The sequence below is a fragment of the Panthera leo genome, chromosome C1 (genome assembly GCF_018350215.1).
Source record: "Panthera leo isolate Ple1 chromosome C1, P.leo_Ple1_pat1.1, whole genome shotgun sequence".
In the NCBI taxonomy this organism is placed as follows: domain Eukaryota; kingdom Metazoa; phylum Chordata; class Mammalia; order Carnivora; family Felidae; genus Panthera; species Panthera leo.
Genome location: NC_056686.1, coordinates 180,338,200 through 180,359,713, shown reverse-complemented (window position 1 = coordinate 180,359,713; position 21,514 = coordinate 180,338,200). Strand labels below are relative to the sequence as shown.

The 21,514-nt window shown below is 36.3% G+C and overlaps 1 long non-coding RNA gene across 1 annotated transcript in view; it reads right to left on the bottom strand.

Annotated features, from left to right (window-relative positions):
* LOC122226419 overlaps positions 1 to 21,514 on the bottom strand; it is a 123,633-nt gene that overhangs the window by 16,529 nt on the left and 85,590 nt on the right. Inside the window, exon 4 of the long non-coding RNA XR_006205622.1 lies at positions 5,411 to 5,454. This is a non-coding gene — a long non-coding RNA (uncharacterized LOC122226419). The remainder of the gene's footprint in view (positions 1 to 5,410; positions 5,455 to 21,514) is intronic.

The window sequence follows — 21,514 nt, the reverse complement described above, 5'->3', positions numbered from 1 at the left end:
TCCGCTATTATTTCTTCAAGTACCCCTTCAGCACCTTTCCCTCTCTCTTCCTCCTCTGGAATAGCAATTATGCTTAGATTATTTCTCTTTTTTTTTTTTTAATTTTTTTTAATGTTTATTTATTTTTGAGACAGAGACACAGCATGAACGGTGGAGGGGCAGAGAGAGAGGGAGACACAGAATCGGAAGCAGGCTCCAGGCCCTGAGCCATCAGCCCAGAGCCCGACATGGGGCTCGAACTCGCGGACCGCAAGATTGTGACCTGAGCTGAAGTCGGACGCTTAACCGACTGAGCCACCCAGGCGCCCCAGATTATTTCTCTTTAGTGAATCACTCAGTTTTCTAATTTTCCCCTCATACTCCTGGATTTTTTTTATCTCTCTTTTTCTCAGCTTCTTCTTTTTCCATAATTTTATCTTCTAGTTCACCTATTCTCTCCTCTGCCTCTTCAATCTGAGCCGTGGTCATCTCCATTTTATTTTGCCGCTCATTAATAGCATTTTTTAGCTCCTCCTGGCTGTTCCTTAGTCCCTTGATCTCTGTAGCAATAGATTCTCTGCTGTTTTTATACTGTATTCAATCCCAGAGATTAATTTTATGACTATTATTCTAAATTCACTTTCTGTTATATTGTTTAAATCGTTTTTGATCAGTTCATTAGCTGTCGTTATTTCCTGGACGTTTTTTTGAGGGGAATTCTTCTGTTTTGTCATTTTGGATAGGCCCTGGAGTGGTGTGGAACTGCGGGGCACTTCCCCTGTGCTGTCTTGAATAACTTGCGTTGGTGGGCGGGGCCGCAGTCAGACCTGATGTCTGCCCCCAGCCCACCGCTGGGGCCACAGGCAGACTGGTGTGTACCTTTTCTTCCCCCCTCCTAGGGGCTGGATTCACTGTGGGGTGGCGTGGCCCATCTGGGCTACCTGCACACTGCCAGGCTTGTGGTGCTGGGGATCTGGCTGGGTAGTTTTTTAATCCAACTATTGCCAAAGTAACACCAAAGTCAGGGAGTGACTATCTCTGGGAAAATAATACTCATAAAGAAAAAGAAAATTGTATATATATATGTATATATTTATATATTTAAGGATTTTTTTCTCTTAAACTAATTAGGTCTGTGGTGCATAGGTGGCTCATTTGGTTAAGTGTCTGCCTTTGGTTCAGGTCATGATCTCGTGGTTCATGAGTTTGAGTCCTGCATTGGACTCTCTGTTGTCAGTGCCAAGCCCGCTTCAGATCCTCTGTCCTCCCCCCTCCCCGTCTCTCTCTCTCTCTCTTTCTCTGTCTCACAAAAATAAATAAGTAAACTTATAAAACTATATTAAAAAAAAACTAATTAGTTCAGACCAATTTAATCATGTACTCAATGTATCCTTCTTAGCATTTATTCATACCACGAATTTTAAGGGAGTGAATTACATCAATTGTGTTTTCTTCTATGGTGTATAAGTTTTCTCTGATAAAAAGTATCACAGTAAATATGTTCTTTGATCTTTCTTCTGGGGACAAGGAAAAAAGAGTGGCAAAACAAAAACAAAAACAAACAAAAACACAATAACCCTTAATTTCTAGTTAGAAGAAGGCTTTTCTTTTTTTGTCAAAACATCTTAAAGACTTTGTAAATTAGGTAACTTCTGAAATGCTTACCTAAGCAGAAAAGAGCACATCAAAAGGAAACTGCTACATAACTGAGAGGTAAATGCTAATACATGAAATAATGTGGTAAAACAAATCCTTTGTTTTGTCAGCATACTCAGCTCTCTTATTTCCTCTTTCATGAAGTCTTAAAATCCCACATTCTGCACCAAATCTTCCCTAAACTCATAAGATGATCAAACATATCCTATTTGGATGTCAAATTATGATTTTCTGACCTGTGTTCTACCATCCTCTCTTAACAACTATGAAGTGTAAATATAATCATATTTGTTTGATTACTCATTCACAATTACTTTTTATTCATTTTGAGTATGTCAGTGGTTTTTATTTCATATTTTACCTTTTTTGAAGATGGTGATTGTTTCTATGTAAAAGTTGTGAAACCTGTCTTATGATGGTACATACAAGATATTATTTGTGTGAACTGTAGAGGAGAAACGGATAGAGCTTAGGGGATGGCTCAAACACGGGCTTCCAGGGCAAGTCTTGAAGCAGGAAAAGGCAAATACATGACTGAATTTTATACGATAATTAGTATTAACATCACTTCTGCAACAGTTGGGCACTAGAGATCGCAGCTAAAGGCACGAATGAGGTGGAGAGACAAACAAAAGTCATAGCACTGCCTGTGGGCTGTGTCTGCATATAAAAGTACATGCCTAAGAGGAGGCTAGAGGACAATGTTCTGGCATCTACATACCTACTGGCATGGTGGTTATGTTTGTTATATCGTCAGTATCACCGTGGGTCTGGATTTTTTCATAAAATCTTGTTTTGGACTGAGGACACAAGAAACCAAGTGGGAGCAATTCCAAAATGGATGCGATAGAAGCAGGTAAGAAAACAAAAGAGGAAGAGGGAATAACAAAGAACTTCAAATAAAAAGTAAGACATTTTCTTTTAAATTTTTTTAAATGTTTTATTTATTTTTGAAAGAGAGAGAGAGATACAGAGTGCGTACTGGGGAGGGGCAGAACGAGAGGGAGACACAGAATCGGAAGTAGGCTCCAGGCTCTGAGGTGTCAGCACAGAGCCTGACGTGGGGCACGAACTCACAAACTGCGAGATCATGACCTGAGCCAAAGTTGAATGTGTAACTGACTCAGCCACCCGGGCACCCCGTAAGACATTTTCAAAATGCATGAAGAATGTATTCTTCGAATGTATTTCGAAGAAATGCAACTGAGAAAATCAACAAATATAAACATGAATCTGTTCTAGATACAACTGCAGTAATAGAACCCCTGAAAAAATTTAAGTATGTTTAGGATTACCAAATAAATACAAATATAATATTCCCCAAAAATATTATGACAGTCAGTGTATTATTCAGAGTTTTACAGAGAAACATAACTAATAAGATGTATATTTTTACATCTCTCTGTGTACATATATACATCTTTCTAAACATAACTATATCTAGATGTCTATATATAGATAATAGATATATATAGAGAGATTGTTTCAAGGAATTGTCTCACATTGTGAAGGCTGGTAAATACAAATCTTTAGGGTGGGCTGATAAACTGGAGACCCAAGAAAGAGTTGCAGTTTTAAATCCAAAGACAGTTGGCTAGTAGAATTTCCCCTTTCAGGGGGAAGTCAGTCGTTTTTCTTATGACTTTCAACTGATTGGATGAGGCCCACCCATATCTTGTGGGGCAATTCCCATTACTCAAAGTCTGCTGATTCAGATGGTAATCCCATTCAAAAAAAAAAAAAACAAACCACAAAACAAAACAAAAATCCCTTCACTTAAACATCTAGAATACTACTTGACCAAATATCTGAGTATTGTGGCCTGGGCAGGTTGACACATAAAATTAGCCATCATGGTCAGGCAGAACAGGGGGGAAGAAAAAAGGAATAAGTATGAGAAAAAATCAATCAGAAAACTTGGAAACCAAATTTGTATATATCTGGGGTAAAAGCTACATTAGATTAGTCATGGTTGAAATGAGAAATGATGAATTGATTGATCTTTCTGAGATGCCGTGTCAGTGCACACTGATAGGAATTTTGAATGGACAGTTCACAGGCCTAGATATATTATGAGATATACCCTTGGTAAAGGAAACTTACCTTAATGAGCTTTACTGAGGAAACTTTTAAAAGATCTACTTCTGGGGTGCCTGGGTGGCTCGGTCAGTTAAGTGTCTGACTTTGGCTCAGGTTATGATCTCACAGCCCATGAGTTCAAGCACTGCGTTGGGCTCTGTGCCCACAGCTTAGAGCCTGGAATCTGCTTTGGATTCTGTGTCTAGTTCTCTCTGCCCCTTCCCCTCTCATACTCTGTCTCTGTCTCTGTCTTTGTCTCTGTCTCTCAAAAATAAATAAATATTACAAAATTTTTTAAAAGATCCGCTTCAGTCAGAAAAAAAAAATGTCAGATACAATGAGGAGAGTAGAAATTTTAAATACTATATCTTGATTCATGTACCTACTACTATAAAAACATCACCCGGCTCCAGAGGGCTGAAATAACTCAGTGTGAAGTTTAACATTATGTGGCAAATATAAGGCAAATAAAACTTTTTGAACAAGAATTAATGAAGAATCATGAGGCAACAATAGTAAGGTGAATAATAGATAGGTTGGTTCTCACTAAAATTAAGGATTTGGGCTTAACAAAAGCACTATGGACAGAGATCATGGCTAACAAACAATTGAAAGAGAACACTCTCAGTATAGCAAACCAGTATGAGCAGATATTTAGAATCCGGTAGGAACACTTTGAAATCAACAAGTGAAGGACAAAAAATCCAATAGAAAAAAAAATGAGCAAGATACAAACAGGCAATTCACAGAAAGGAAAGCACAAGTGGTTAGCAAGGATATGAGTGAATATTTAAACTCATAAATAATTAGAGAAATTAAAATGTTTAAAAAGGTGATATCTATAGCCATTGGGTTAACAAAAATTGATAAGTTGGATAGTGCCAAGTGGTAGTAAGAATTTTGGCAAACTGAGCTGCTCGCACACTGTTTGCGGGAGTTTAACACTGCTTGGCCATCCTAATGTGCAACACATCTGTACATTGTCAAATTATTTATATTTATGCTCTGTATACATTCATTTCATACCTGGCTGTACATATCACAGAGCTATAAAAAAGCTAAATATAATGAAGTGGGGGAGTTGAAAGATATCTTTATGTCCCTAAATGGAGACTGTATAAATAAAATGTAGTGGATGTATGTTATGGATCCCTAAAAAATAGAAACGGTAAGAGAGGTATGAGCTCAGCAGTACCAATAACTTTTAAGAACACAATGCTTAAGGAAAAAAGTAAGAAACAGAATGTGGTCTTAACACAAGATAATTTATGTGCATTTAAAACAGTCTCCCAAGGGGCGCCTGGGTGGCTCAGTCGGTTAAGTGGCCAACTTCAGCTCAGGTCATGATCTCGCGGTCCGTGAGTTCAAGCCCCACATCGGGCTCTGTGCTGACAGCTCAGAGCCTGGAGCCTGTTTCAAATTCTGTGTCTCCCTCTCTCTCTGACCCTCCCCTGTTCATGCTGTCTCTCCCTGTCTCAAAAATAAATAAACGTTAAAAAAAAATTGTTAACAAAAAAACAAACAAACAAACAAAAAAAAACACTCTCCCAAAACATCCCAGCCTCTTGTTTAAAGGGACATATAAAATATAAGGCTACATGTTCAGTTAGGTAGAATATTTGCATTTGGAAGAATAAAAATGAGAACAAAGAGTGTTTATTTTAAAATAAATAAATAGAACAAGAGAGGTACTTACACAAAACAGTGATTATAATTTGCCAGATAGGATCATTTTTCTCTCTGTATTTGACAGAAGGATAAAAAATAATAATAGGATAATAAGAGATAATAAATATCAGTTCCTATATTTTGTGAGTAAACATTGATACCAACTAGATAATGTAACAGGTTGGGGAGTTGCCAATGAGCAATTAAACTGTGCATGGACACAACAAGGTGTCCAGGATCTCCTCTATGACTCAACATCGTATAGACTCATTAGTCCATACCATCAGACAAGAGAATCAAAAAAATCAGATTAGGGAAGTAATAAAACTGTTTTCAGATGATATGATTGTATAACTAGAAAACAAAAGGGGATCAATGATCAACCTAACACACCTATTAGAAGTACTCAGTAATTTAGCAGAATATAAAATTAATGTAAAAATAGTCTTAGATTTCTGGTTGCTAGTTTGTCATCGCCAAGCTTAGACTTGATTAACATGTAAAACTTGCTTGTAAAACTTGTATCAAATGTAAAACTTCTTCTGTGTAAACCCTATTAAGAGAATGAAAGGTGAAACTCAGGTAGAGAGAAATATTTGAAAACACACATAATAAAGACTTTGTATTTGAAAATGTTCAAAGAAGTCTTAAAACCAAACGATAAAACAACAACAACTAATCTGATTAACCAACGGGTGGAAGATCTGAATAGATACCTCACCAAAGAAGATACATAGATGGGAATAAGTATATAAAAATACGATCCTCATTATTTTTCGCCTAGGAAATTGCAAATAAAAACAACAATAAGATACCACTACACACCAATTAAAACCTCTCAAAGCCCCAACACTGCCTGTGACAATTGCTGGGGAGGATGTGGGGCAATAGGAACTGCCATTCATTGTTGGTGGGAGAGCAACCTACCGCAGATACCTTGCAAGAGAGTTGTACAACTTACCACAGCGTCTGGCAATCTATCTCCTAGGTATTTACCCAGCTGATCTTGCAATTTCATGTGCCCGTGAATACCTGCATGTGAATGGTCATAGCAACTTTGTTCATATAGGCCAAAAGACAGACACAACCAAGATTTTCTTCAGTTGGTGAATGAATGAACCGTGGTACATTATACAATGAAATATTATCTAGTGCTGACCCTGGAAGGAGCCCCACGTTTTTAGTTAAGAAGAACCATGTTATCCTGGACTTGAGGAAGCCGGAAATATTTGTACTCTTGTTTTCATAGCTAAAACGTGACTGCTAATAAACAAATGGGCTAGGATTTCAGCTTCAAAGGGGACAATATAAACTTAATTGAAGAATAAGGGGCAGTTACTGAGAAAGGCTTTTCTCTCTCCCATAGTCAAGCAGATACAAATGGAAGAGTACAGCCTCCTGGAATCTTACCTCAATTTATTTCAAGTTGAGGCTTATGTATTTTGACCAAACAGAAAGATGCTTTCGGTTACCACTTAACATTGTGTGTGTGTGTGTGTGTGTGTGTGTGTGTGTGTGTGCGTGCGCATGTGATAAAGATAAGTAAAGCATATTTTTGGATATGGATGGAAAAATTTTTTTCAGCACATTTCGTGCTCAACACAAATTTTTAATAGAATTTTAACTTATTTTGAAGGTACAAATAATTGAATTCCCCAAACTTGAAACAATAGAGATATTATGAACATTTTCAGATTCTCAATAACAAAAGTAATCTGCTCATCATTAATTACTTATCCAAATATAAAGGTGATAAATACAATAATATTCAAACTGACAAAGTTAAAATCATATCTCCTTGGAAGCTAATGAGGTAGGGGAAGAGAAGATTTTTACTGTATTTGCAGTAAAATACACAGATTTTTGTACTATACATTGTAAAGCTAGTTTACATATATATATATCAACAAAAATGCATATTATATTAAGTCATTATATCTATATAATATGAATACTATCAGATTTCCTTCTCTCTTAACCTATTCTAAGTTCTGGTATATATTTACATAATTGACACATGTTATCACTCAAAACTTTATCAAATACTATTTCTGACAAGTGGAGTACAGCTTATTAGAAGCAAATTGCTAACAATAAATTAAGATATGTGAATATTAAACATCAAGGACAAGTCTACTCCTTCAGATATTTGGTTAATATATTTTTATATTTCTAACTCAATAGATAATTATAATTTTTATTCTCTGAAGAAGTAAAAACAGTTCAATCTCTCAGGGCAACACTAAAGAATCAGATGAAAATTCACTGAATATAACAAATGAAGAGAAAAATTTATATTGAAAACAAAATTAAGGATTTATGGTTTCCAGGGGTGCCTGGGTGACTCAGTCAGTGCATCTGACTTCAGCTCAGGGCATAATCTCACGGTTCATGAGTTCGAGCCCCATGTCGGGCTCTGTGCTGACGGCTCAGATCCTGGAACCTGCTTCAGATTCTGTGTCTCCCTCTTTTTCTGCCCCTCCCCTGCTTGTGCTCTCTTTCTCTCTCTCGTTCTCTCTCTCAAAAATAAACATTTAAAAAAATTAAAATTGAATTTATAGTTTTCAAGAAAGTTTGATTTAATATTCATATATGAAATGGTTTACCATTCCTTAATGCTTCTATGTCATAGTATGTTTCTTTATAAACTACTTTTAAAATCAGTCTAACATGGTGATTTAAAAACTGGAAGTGCTTAACTTTTCTACATAAACTTTGATGTTTTCATTAGCAGTAAGAATCTAAGTTTTGTTTGATAACATAAAAATAATACCTTTAATATTTTAAACTCTTAACATGTATTTTGGAAAAAAATAATTCTCACTTATTATTAGTCCAACATATAATTAATATTTCACTGTATGTTTTTACCTGGGTATGTGTATATGCTTTAAGGAAATACCATTTTTCAGAATCTATTTTACTATAGGACAAAATAAAAACATGGACTTGTAAGTTGTCAAAGTATTTATGTATAATTTGTCATTAAATATTGTTAATTATTATTAACAATACCCTTTAAAAACCTCCAAAACACATATTTGTAATAATAAAAAGGTATAACTAAATAGATTGAATTATATAGTTATTTTGTATCATTTAGAGATGTTCCTTTTTTACTTAAAATTTTTTAAATGTTTTATTTATTGTGAGAGAGAGAGTGAGAGAGACAGAGCATGAGTGAGGGAGGGGCAGAGAGAGGGACACAGAATCCGAAGCAGGCTCCAGGCTCTGAGCTGTCAGCCCAGAGCCCAACGTGGGGCTCCAACCCACAAGCGGAGAGATCATGACCTGAGCCAAAGTCAGACGATTAACCCACTGAACCACCCAGGCACCCCAGAGATGTACCTTTTTGAAGGAAGAAATTTCAGTTGTTTCAGACAACTATGTCCACAGATACATCACTGAGAAAGAAGGTACCTGTTTTATGATGGGGTTTATCTTCCATCCATTAGTGTTTCAAAGGCACCCAAGGTGCTTACTACCTCCCACTCTCCAGGTTCTATTGGTGATTGCATAAAAATATTCAGTGGGATGGTGAAAAGCCAAATCCTTATAAACTAAACGGGGCATGGAGCAAAAATTTAATGCATGCCTGAGGCAGAATGATATAATCCTGTTCTTGTGAAGTGAAAGCAAACTGCTGATGGTGTTCTATGTATATTGACATGGAGAAAAAAATAGTTTCTGGGATAACAGCTATAGTCCAGGTACTACAGGTTGTATTGATTTACTCTACTACAAAACATAAGAGATTATTTTTAACACACTCTAAGAAGATCCCTGAGCTTGAACATTGGCCATAAAATAAGAATTTAGGACGCTGGAGTACTTACTTATCAACTCCCATCCACAGTAGTTGACTAATGTACCCTGGGGCCGTATTCTTCAGCCCTTCCTATCTGATTCAGTGTGCTCCTGCCATGAGTAAAAGCCCTCAGGCAGAAGAGATGGTTGTAATAAAGAGCCATCCATGGGTGCAGGGAAAAGAGTGCAGGTATATGGGTATGATGCTCATGGCATGTGCTAAAAATCTTAAAAATAAAATCTTCATTTGATACCTCTACCCTCTCTAGCTACTGCCTTGTTTCTCCCCTTATTACTTAATATCATTATTATTATTATTATTATTATTATTATTATTATTATTATGAGAGAGAGTGTGTGCACATGTGTGTGAGCAGGGCAGAAGGAGAGAATCTTAAGCTGTGTCGGTGCTCCTTGGGGAGCCCGAGGCAGAGCTCGATCCCATAACCCTGGGATAATGAACTGAGCCAAAAATCAGGAGTCCCACCCTCAACCAACTGAGCCACCCCAGTGCCCCTCTCCCACTTTAAAGCACAATTCCATTGATTGATTGATTTTATTGTTTTATTGTTTTATTTTTTATATTTGAGAGAGAGAGAGAGACAGAGTGTGAGCAGGGGAGGGGCAGAGAGATGGGGACAGAATCTGAAGCAGGATCTAGGCTCCAAACTGTCAGCACAGAGCCCAACATGGGGCTCCAACTCACAAGCAGGGAGATTGATATGCCCAAATTCGAAAGACCCCCAAGAACAAACCACCAGAATCCAGAGTCAAAGCCAAGCGGCAAGGGTCGTTTATTGCAGGTTCGAACCCGGACCTCCGCGCACTCGTTACCGGTGACGCTAAGAGGTCCTGAGCCAGGATCTTACAGCTTCTTTTATAGACAGGCACAAACAAGTTAGGGATTTTTCGCGGTTACAGAGCTGTTATTGGTTGACATTTAAATTTGAACACTCAGCAGAACTTGATTGGTTCCCGCCTTTTTTTCAAACCACTCAGCAGAACTTGATTGGTTACCGCCTTTAGGTCAGACCACAACCGGGCACGCCCTGGCTGGTTCAGGGAATGGCGGGGGGTTTGGGGGGTGGGGTGGGGGGGGGTGGGGAGGTCTTTTCTCTGCAGTTGTGAGTACACCTGGTAATTTTTCTCTTAGTGTCTCAAGATCATGACCTAAGCTGAAGTTGGATGCCCAACCAAATGAGCCACCCAGGAGCCCCACAATTCCCTTTAATAAGTCTCATATTTGTCTTTCTAGTTGGCTTTTTTATATTCTCTCTTTCACCTACCCCAGTCATTTTCTCATGCCCTCCACGTCCCTGAAACAATTCTTGTCTACATTGCTGCAGCTTATAGTTCTGTGTGTTTTCACTCCTTGAGAGTACCTAGCATGTAGAAGATGAAACCTAGCTTGTGTTCTATTCACCAAACCACGCACTCTGTTGTGGGTCTGTATCCACCGAGGAGCAGCAGTACTTTTTTTCTAATTTGTAGAAAGGCACATTTTAGGCTCACTGTGACTTGCTTACTGATGTCACCAGTGATTATTGATTTTGCTAATGTCAGTGACTGATTCTAGAAATTATCTCAGTCTATAAGCAGCATTTGCCCTAGGTTGCTCACTTTCTCCTATTTGTGCATGTGCCTGTTGTGTTTTTATTATGCTATTGTTCGTTTTTGCTTATCTCTCCTCTCAGATCTCTAAAGCTCTATGTGTACTATACCTCAGACTTTGAGAACATTTTTTGCTTTCTATCAACATACCCTTCTTTGGGGATCTCATTAATTCTCATACTCCATGGCTGCCAAATTTATATTTAGCCTTGGTGGTTATTTTGAACTCTGGATTCAGCTTGACTTTACAATACTTGATTGTTTAGTTGACATCTCAAACACTAAGTGCCATTGGAAATCTTGTTCTCACCTCCACACCCCTTCCTGCTCTTTCAGTAAATGACTGCCCCCTCCTTTCTGTTGCTCAGGCAAAACAACCTGAGACATCTTGACTTCTCCCTTTCTTTATCTACCTCCATAGCCAATCCAGGTAAATCCTATTAATTTCACCTTCAAAATTTATCCTAAATCCTAGGGCTATGGATGCTGTTTAAGGCTATGGGGAAAAAAAAAAACAAAAACAAAAACAAAAACAAAAAAACAAAAAACAACAACAACAAAAAACTAATGAGATTACTAAGGGAGTGTGTGTAGATAGAGAAAAATATAAAGTTGGTGTTTATTGAGACTTTACTACGTGCCAGCCACTTTCACATTCATTGAGCCCTCTCAATTGCTCAATATAGACAACGCTAGTTAACAGTGTCAAGAATGTTGTTTCTTCCACAAAAGAGAAATTCGGTTGCTCTGAGTTTCTCTGCCAAAGTTGCTGCCCCTCTCCAGGACATACCAACTTTGCATTCTGCACTCTGGTGCTCTTGATGTATTAGGAGCTCTGCACTACGCTCACTACACAGAGAATAATTCTTCTCTTTCACTTCACTTGCTTAACAGTAGACCCAGAGAAGTGTTTTCTTATTCCTCGGACATCACAAACAAGTGAAACACCTTTTTCTATTTCTATTTATAGCTCTTCTTGCTTAAGGATCAGATACATGCCCATGGATCTTAGTCTTCAGTGATTCAATAAAGGTCACTGCTTTACCCTCAAACTGCCCTACTTTCATTCATCTAGGATAGCTTCTTTCCAAAGAGGTTGCCAAGTCTTTTAGCTCAATAGATCTGTGGTGGATCTCTGGACTTATCTGAATTAATGATTACAGCAGTGTTTACTAACAAACAGCTTTGCAACAGGTAGACATTTGAGAGCCTGTGTTTATACTGATTCCTTTCACTCTGATGATCTAAGCATCTGAATAGTCAACTGTATTTGAAAAGGGCTCTCTGGACAAATTCTGAATTTAAACATAGAATTTGGCTTTTCTCAAAAAAAGTATTCCCCTTTCACTTCTTAATTTTCCTGATTATTTGTTATTCCCTCAATGATGCTTGCTGGTTTCTTTTCCTCAGTTGTTAGGGAAGATGCACGAATATTATCTGTATCTCAGCTTGAAGTTTAATATTAGTGGCTTTCTTTGCTAGCATGCCCTTTGATATTGACATGCCACTGCAGGGATGGCATTAATGATAAACCCCAATTTATTACTATTTTAAGTCATTTTATTCATTGACTATAGTCTGAAGAGCTAAAAGGCATTTTTAGAAAATGACAACTAGTAATTTATCTTTACTGCAGCCCCTAGAGAGACACATCAATATCAAAGTTCCAGGGCTGGCTCAGAGAGTGACTGTCTCACCACACCACAGAGAAGCCTTCAGGGACTCTTTGGCAGTTTGTTGGATTTTTTTAAGCAGACAATGAAGAAGATGGTATCTGAAGAGAGGGAAAAGTTGGGAGGGGCAAAGTTAGGATTCAGAAGTAATTTATTAGATATAAAATACGAATTATAAATATAGTCAGCATTATCAGAATGCATATAAAGATAGCTTTTAATGGTATTACACAATTTTTAACTCATCTTTTCCTTTAAATTTCATATTTTAGACTTGAGCATCTTTGATTTAGAAGAAGAAATGTTAATTTTTATTTTATTTTGATATTTTTTGAATAATAAATAGCAATATTTAGAAAATATGGTATATGCTATCCTGGGTGAAGCACGGGTATTAAATGAAGATATAGGAAGGTCACCTAATACAATTTTCAAGTACTAGGGAACATGTTCTTAGGGACAGGCACCTAATTAGAGATAGGAGCCTTGACTAGAAATTACCTAGGGGAAAAAAGGACTCAATAAGTTTTTCTTATAAAGAAGGGATTAAATAGACAAGATCCAGAAGCTGAATAAAACCTGGATATCTTTGAGGACTAACCACAAATTTAGCATGGCTGCTGTGTGTGGAGTGTAAGGGATGAGTGCTGAGCTGAAAAAGGAGAGAGTTTATCAAGGGTGCCATTTTGAATTGACTTGTATGTCATTTAATGTTGTTAGAGTGAATTCTAGAGAAAACGTGAAACAATAGAAGAATTTTAAGTATTTAAAAAGTTCTGCAACATCTGTAAAGAGTTTGGCTTGGAAAGGGCTGACCAGAAGCAATAAAATCAGGTGGGAGGCTTTATTAATAATCCGGGCAAGATTTAGTGTCACCTGGCATATAGTCTGGCCACATGTTTTGATATTTAATTATATTTTATCATATCAAGTTCTCAATTTTGTGGAAAAAAACTCTGTCTCTCTAGAAGCTTGAATTGGAGTTTATCTTCCTTTGAGTTTTTATAGTATTTTGTTGGTATTATGGCATTTATAACATTCCATCTCCTACTACGGTTTTGTGTATTCACTTGTACCTTTCCCCAATATTGTTTGAAATTTTGGAACACTGTATGATTATTTTCTGATTATTCAGTTTTGTATTGGAGAAATATCTGTAAAAATTCTTATAAATTTTTAACAAATGCATTCTTTTACCAAGTATCTTCAAAATTCATGTTGTACCAACAATTGGATAAATCAATATTTGCAAATGAACTAGTGAATAACATTATATATGTCTAATCCAGCCTAAAGGTTGGGAATCTCTAGTCTCCTAGTCTTGCTCTGTTCATAAATAACCCAACAACGACCCAGGGTATTTTAGTATGAAGTCTCTCCAAATCTGTACTCAGCAGATACATCCAAAAAGTTTGGTGGTTTTTATCACCCATAAAGAACACTGACATATTAGAATTGTATATATAAAGGCTCAGGATTTGATTAAATTGTAATATAGTTTTAAATTTTTTAGTATAGCTAGAGTCTTCAAGTGATGTTAAGGCCCTGAGTGCATCTTTGGATACTTTCAGTACCTGTTACCTGTGAGAAGAGTAACTCATTTTAATGACCCAAGTTTCCTACACTCAGAATGTAAGATGGACTCTGGGTGCTTTATGGGACGGCTTGGCACACATTTACTGTTTATCACAAGATAGTTTTAAGTTATAAATGATTTTAGATGCAGGGATATTCTTAGGGAAATTTGCAGGCCTATAAAAAAAGACACCATAGAAAAACAAAACTGGATATATGATAAATTGTCAGACAGACTGGGGTTGTGGACCATGGTAGTGTTTACTGCATAGGGATAGTTTATAGTGAGAAAGCTTATTCTTTACATTTGGAAATACATAGAACCATAAAAATGTGATGGTTGGTTTAACCTATAAAGAGTTTTCTAATCAGTTAGTTCCTGACAGAAGGTAGAAACTGTACCTTATGAAAGATTTATTTTATTCCTCTCCCTTTAATTTTCAGAGCTCAGGAATGCTTTGAAGATGTTAGAGAGAACCTTATAAATTTTCACAGAATTGTTTAGAAGCTGTAGGAATAGAAAACATACCAAGAAAATACTAACTTGTTAGCGCATGCTTTGCAGTTTCACTAATTCATTCCACATTCATATTGATAAAGATGGAGATTATAAAAGAACTGAATTTATGGATGGAGTTAGCAATTTAATCTCCATGGCAACATACAAAAATGATAAAGTAATTAAATATAACATTTATGGTTTCCTGAATAATTTAGTTGTCTGGTAATTATTAACATGATTATAAAATGGCATAAACAACTGTGTGGCTCAAATGTGTGATTATGTACAATATATGGCAAACTGGCACTTACTGAACATATTTTGCTGATTTTACAGGCAATTAATAAATACATCGTGCAGCTGTGCTGAAAACACTAAATAATTTACCAGAAATCGTGTGTGTATGTGTGTGTGTGTGTGTGTGTGTGTGTGTGTGTGTGTGTTTCATTTAAATGCACTTATGCTTGTACTGAGCTAAGTCATTAATAGATCTAAATGTAATTTAGCTACTTCAGTAGTAAAAATGTTTTAAATGGAAGTAAGCCTTGTTTTTTTGGATCACGTTTTTTAGCCTCATTTTGATTTCTAGGCAGAGCATATTGTCACACCTATTATAGTTTTTACTATTTTATATTAACAATTTTTTTACCAAAATTACTAAAATCATTTTTTTTCAATCGTGTCTTCTGGACAAGTAGGGGCCCAGGATGCTCAGGTCAGCATGGGGTAGAGTGTCTCAAAGTCTGGGTGTAGCGTGAGAGCTTGCCTTATGGCTGCAACTGATGAACTAGCATAGAAATACGAAAACTAATATATTTGTAATAATTAAAATCTGTAATTCAGGTCAATCCAATTCACTAGTCTCAGAGTGGTTAATTATAGAATGAGAGTGAGAAACATACATAGGGCTGAAACTGGAAAAATTCACTCACTACACACATGTGTGTATATACATACATGCACACATGTGATGTATGTATGCACACATGTGATGTATGTTCTATTTTAAAGTGATGTCACTTTAAAATAGAAAGTAGGGATGGAACCTAAGGCAATTTCTGCAAATACCAGTGAATAGATGCAGTAATTTTTACCGTTGTGTATCTATGGCAATATGAAGATGGGGGGGGGGAGGCGGGATGGATGATATTATAGGAACTGTTTTGTGGAGGAGAAAAAAATGCTGATAGGGCTGGACACAGCTGAGTGATTTCAGTGTCCTTAGATAGACTTATGCCCAAGCTTGGGAAATATAGCACTGAAGGCAGAATACTGTCATCAATTTCCCAAACCAGTAATAACATCAGTAATAATGATTATAATAACAACTAGAAATGATGACAGTTGTTTATAACCCCCTCCTCCCCCCATAAAACCACCTCTATCTCTTCCACTGTTCACTATCTCTGTGGCTGTCCACACTAGGCATCAAGCAATTCAATTTGGGCTCCTGGGAATAATGCTTGGCACTTCCTTCACGAACCCTTCCCTGGCCTCATCCCAGCCTATCCTTGTGTCCTATTTATATTACTTTCTAAATATCTTTAATCTTATGATTCTTTTCATGTCTTCCCCCTTTTCACCTACTTCAAGCTACAATCCTGGCTCAACTGGAATATGTAACAGCCCCTCCTCTTGATTAGATTATTATTAAAAAAAAAACATTCAGTTTACTCTTCCCTTACTTTTCTTGGGTAAATATAATTCTCCATTACTTAAGCCTTGGAAGAGTGAACTAAAGAGTGAAAGACTTGTTTGGTCAGTGCTTGAAATATGCTGATATAGTTGGGTATGACTCTACCATTGCTGTGAGAAAGATACGCCCAGCTAGTTCACTGGTTCAAGGAGGATGAGACAAGCTGAACACACAGTTTACTGTTAAAAGTTAAAGTAGATGTCTTAAAATTAATACCATTTCTTAATCTTTAAATTAAAAAAGGTGATTTGTGATTTTTAAACTTTGCTTTTTATTTTATTTTATTTTATTTTATTTTATTTTATGTTATTATTTTTTAAAAATTTTTTAAAGTTTTATTTATTTTTGAGACAGGGAGAGACAGAGCATGAACAGGGGAGGGTCAGAGAGAGGGAGACACAGAATCCAAAACAGGCTCCAGGCTCCGCGCTGTCAGCACAGAGCCTGACGCGGGGCTCAAACTCACAGGCCGCGAGATCATGACCTGAGCCGAAGTCGGCCGCTTAACTGACTGAGCCACCCAGGCGCCCCTAACTTTGCTTTATTTTAAAAGAGCTTGTGAAAAATTCATGATCAGATCTTAACTTTAGCATCATATATTTAGCATATATGTTAGTATCACAAGTATACCCAATTCCAAAGCATCAACCATTGATACCATTTAATGCGAATCAGTAAAAGATTGTTTTAAAACAAAGCAAAACAAAATGAAACAAAAATCTACCTCTAATTCTGAATGCATAATATGAAGTCCAGATGAAAACAGTACTTCTTTTGCATGGAGGTGATGCTGATATTGATGACCATGATATTGAAATTCACCTTTGTGAGACATTATGCATGCCCAGGCATGAACAAAAATGAAGGATCGAATCATTGTAATGAAATATGTATTTGGGAAATATCTCTAGCCATGAAGTGATGCATTGGAAGTAATGGATAGCTAATGCCTGGGGAAATAATATGGTCTTAGAAAATGATGTAAAATGATAAAAATGTGGCAAAAAAAAAAAACAAAAAAACTTCTAGATCAATACTAAAACCTCAAGCAGGCAGGAAGTATTTTAATGTACTCAAGTGTACATTATACCATGGGATGTCAGTTGTCTTATGGCTTTCTTCACAAAAGAGTGTTTAGAATGATAGTAAATGGATAAATGATTTATGTTATTCTACTAAAAGAAACGTATTCTACAAAGTAATTACTACAGATGCAGTGAAATCAATAGTGGCAATAATGTAAATTTTCAAGTGTCTTCATGCATTGGTTGTGAACAGGGTGATGGGAGGGGGAGAGAGAGAGAGGGAGGGATATCTAGGCTGCTTCTGATGTCTCTAGCTGGTAGACAAGTTTGTGTGTTGATGTAATGTCTCTAAAGATTCTAGAAATACTGAAGAATACTTGATGGGGGCTAGATTCCTTTTTAGACTTGGGTTCATTCACATATTAGCATAAATGTAAACTTGATTTTATGTTTTAGTCAACATTGGAGGATACCAGGTAAGAGGAAGATATTACACTTACTCGTTATTGAGTACAATTAAACGGCCATGCCCATTGTTTTCGATCTTGTATAATCCATTGAAAATAACTAAGAATTTGTTTATAAGAAACTAGATGATCACTGTACATACACACTTCCTTTTGTGTTTTTACTACTTCTCCCTCTCAAACTTTTTTTTCTTCTCTGCTATCTTACTATTTCTGAGTTTTGTCTGAATAATGGTGGAAAATCAGCTAGCCATTATTCAGAAGTACAGTCTTCAGAGAATTATTACCATGAGTACATAAGAAGTATATGCAGTAAAAGCTCCATGCTGAAATGTAAACATATTTGTGATAGTCTTAAAAGAATTTCCCTATTATTGTCACTGGTTGGCCATAGCTTCTTGGAGAACAGTCAGGATTCTAAGTAGTTGGCTTGGAGATGGTCCTACATGATGATACTAAAAACAAATAACATAAAATCAATTCCCTATCTTACATATAATATTTAAATAAGAGAATGAAATTAATAAAAACCATTGGAAATTAAAGTTCAACATAGCTTAGTCTTTGAAAGCTGATCTATGTTTCTTAATAGTAGAAACATTGGCAACTCTAGTGCTCCTGTATTTTGTGAAACAATAGCAATCAATCTCTACATATAAAAAATAGAAACACTCATTAATTTATTAATTCTGAAGTGTGCACATATTTTAGCCAAATCAAATCTAAATACCTAGAAAAATTATAATACATGGTGTCGATAAATGCAGATGAAAGTGGTAAGAAAGTGGAAAAAAAACAGAAGAATGAATAGTAGGTGAAAAGAAAAAAAAATGATTACAAATAAAGCACTAGACGCATGGCAATTCCAAGATGAGATGTTTTTATAGTGACACTGGACTTGTACTTTGGGGATTTTGAAGAAATGTAGAAACACATTTGAAACTCAGAATGATATGAAAGGAGTCTAGCAAACATTTATTGGCTCCGGCTCTATTCAGAGATTCAGTATTATTTCTATTTTACTGATGAGGAAAATTAGCCTACAAGATGTGAAATAAATGATAAGATCACAGAGTTCTATGTGTTGGAGTATATATTCCAATGTACTTACACGAGTATGAGCTCTGGGTTTTGCTTTGGGCTTTGTACAATAAAGTCTCTGTGTGTGTGTGTGTGTGTGTGTGTGTGTGTTATTTTGGCTTGTTTTTTCAAGTAAGCTTTAGAGAATTATAGTACATATTTTCAGATACAGACACATTTCTGTAGGCATTATTTATTATACATATAGTTATAATTATTTAAATATTCCCAAGCTTTTTAATAACATGATAATATAGAGGCATGAAGTATGGGCAGTTATGTTATGGGATAATGCTCTGAGACCCTAAATGAGTCTTTTATTTTTCCCCCAGCATTTCATTTTTTTTTTATGAGTACCTCCTTTCTCCTTCCTTAAGACATCTGGCTCATAACAGAGGAGGAATGCAAGAGAAAGGATAACAGTGCAAAACAGGTCTTCCTGTTTTGGTTCCAAAAATCTAAGCTCTGACACAGACAAGTATTTGGGAGAAACATGAGATGGAGCAGGTCCCACTTTCATTCCCATGTTACTATGCCTCCACCAAAGAATCTCCAGGGCCAAAGAATATCCAAGGAGACACTGGTATATACATATCTGGGTTTCTTTGTAATTGCATTGCATCTTGCTTTAAGAGCAAAACTCTGAAAGGACAGCAAGTTTCCAGAAAGGGAACATCTGAAGGGTCTTAGCTTCTTGACAATCTCATTCAGAGTTTTATTTTAAAGAGTACTGTTAAGTTTCTCAAGATCCACATATAAGTGAAAGCATATGATATCTGTTCTTCTCTGACTGACTTATTTCACTTAACAGAAGACCATGTGGGAAGGGAAGGGGAAAAAATAGTTGCAAACAAAGAGAGGGAGGCAGACAAACCACAAGAGACTCTTAAATACAGATAACAAACTGAGGGTGGATGGGGGTTCGTGGGGGAGAGGGGAAAATGGGCGATGGGCATTGACGAGGGCACTTGTTGGGATGAGCACTGGGTGTTGTATGTAAGCCAATTTGACAATAAATTATATTAAAAAAATAAAGAGTACTATTGAAGCAGTGAAATAATTTCTAGGTACCTACTCATGGTATGAAAAGTAACAGAACCTCTTCTCTGCCTTTTGGTTAAGATCAAGTGAAAAGTAACAGAGAATGATCTTGAACCTGAAGTGTCCACGTGGTTGGGAAAACAGGGAGTTGAATAAGAAATCACATGTTCAACCACTGAGGACCAGGGAGAACATGAGAGATCTCAGGGGATGCCCTTGTGGACAGATGACCCAAGATGAGGCAGGTGTTTCTTTTTCTATAAGATCTGGATGTTACACAAGCTTCCAAGAACTTTAAGACAGCCCTAGGAAATTGGGAAGATCCCATTTGACTATAGTCACATTTCTTCTGAGGAGTGGCACTTGAAATAAACATTACTCAAATTATATAAAAGATGATTATACTTTGAAATGGTTAATTTTATGTGTCAGCTTGACTGGGCTGAGGTACCGAGATATTTGGTCAAACATTATTCTGGGTGTTTCTGCAAGGGTGTTTTTGGATGAGATTAACATACAAATCAGTAGACTGAATAAAGAAGATTGTTTCCCTAATGTTAGTGGGTCTCCAATCAGTTGTATGCCTGAATAGAAGAAAAAGTTCACCCTCCTCAGACTAGAATTTTTCTTGCCTTTGGATTAAAATGTCAACTTTACCTGGGTTTTGAACTTGCCTTCACATGGGAACTACATCATTGGCTTTCTTGGGTCTCCAGCCTTTCAACTTACCTGAAGATTTGGCAATTTACCCACCTCCATAATCACATAAGCCAGTTCTTTATAATACATATCCTTTACACACACACACACACACACACACACATCTTCTTTGATCTGTTTCTCTGGAGAACACTGATCAATACATATTCTGTATACATCCATTGTGGATTACGTTTCTACCCCCTAATACTCTCCTAACAATTTGGCCATAAGGGGAATAGGCAGGACAGTAGCTGAAGAGGAATATAACATCAACAGAGGTTTATTTTGTTGTTTGGCCCATTTTTCTTTCCATAGAACCTATTAGACAATACTGATGAAAATGATACTTTAAGGATGAAGGGGTTGAATTATTCAATTGCTATATATTCTACATGTAACATTTTCTAATAGTTTATCAGTTAGGAGTAACATACATGTTCAAGTACCCTAATATACAGGTGACCAATGCCTTGGATATAGGATCTGTGCCTTGTTGAATTGTTAAAGATTTGTAATATTTTTCTACTTGATAATAGAGATTATATTAATTATAATATTTGACACCAAAAGCAAATAGTGAAGATATAAAACAGTGGCTTATTTTTTCTATATAATAAACTTTATATGCGCACACATATAATGCTAACAACCAATCCTTGAAAAATTGTGAAATTAAAATTTAATAAACACCTTCAATTTATTTTAAATTAAGTTTGAGGTTCCCCAACAGTGTACCATACATTTTCCAGGGGCATTGAGAGATATTTAAAATTTTCTGGGAAACATCAATGCTTTTCAAACATCAAGAAAACTGCGAGCTTTAAGTAGTCTCAACATTTGATGGCTCACTTCTTTTTGATGATGTTCTATCTTTGTGAAGTTGGCTTTTAACCAGTTATTGTGATGAAAAGAAAGTATGGGGATGGCAATCAATATGGAATAGGGAATGAAGG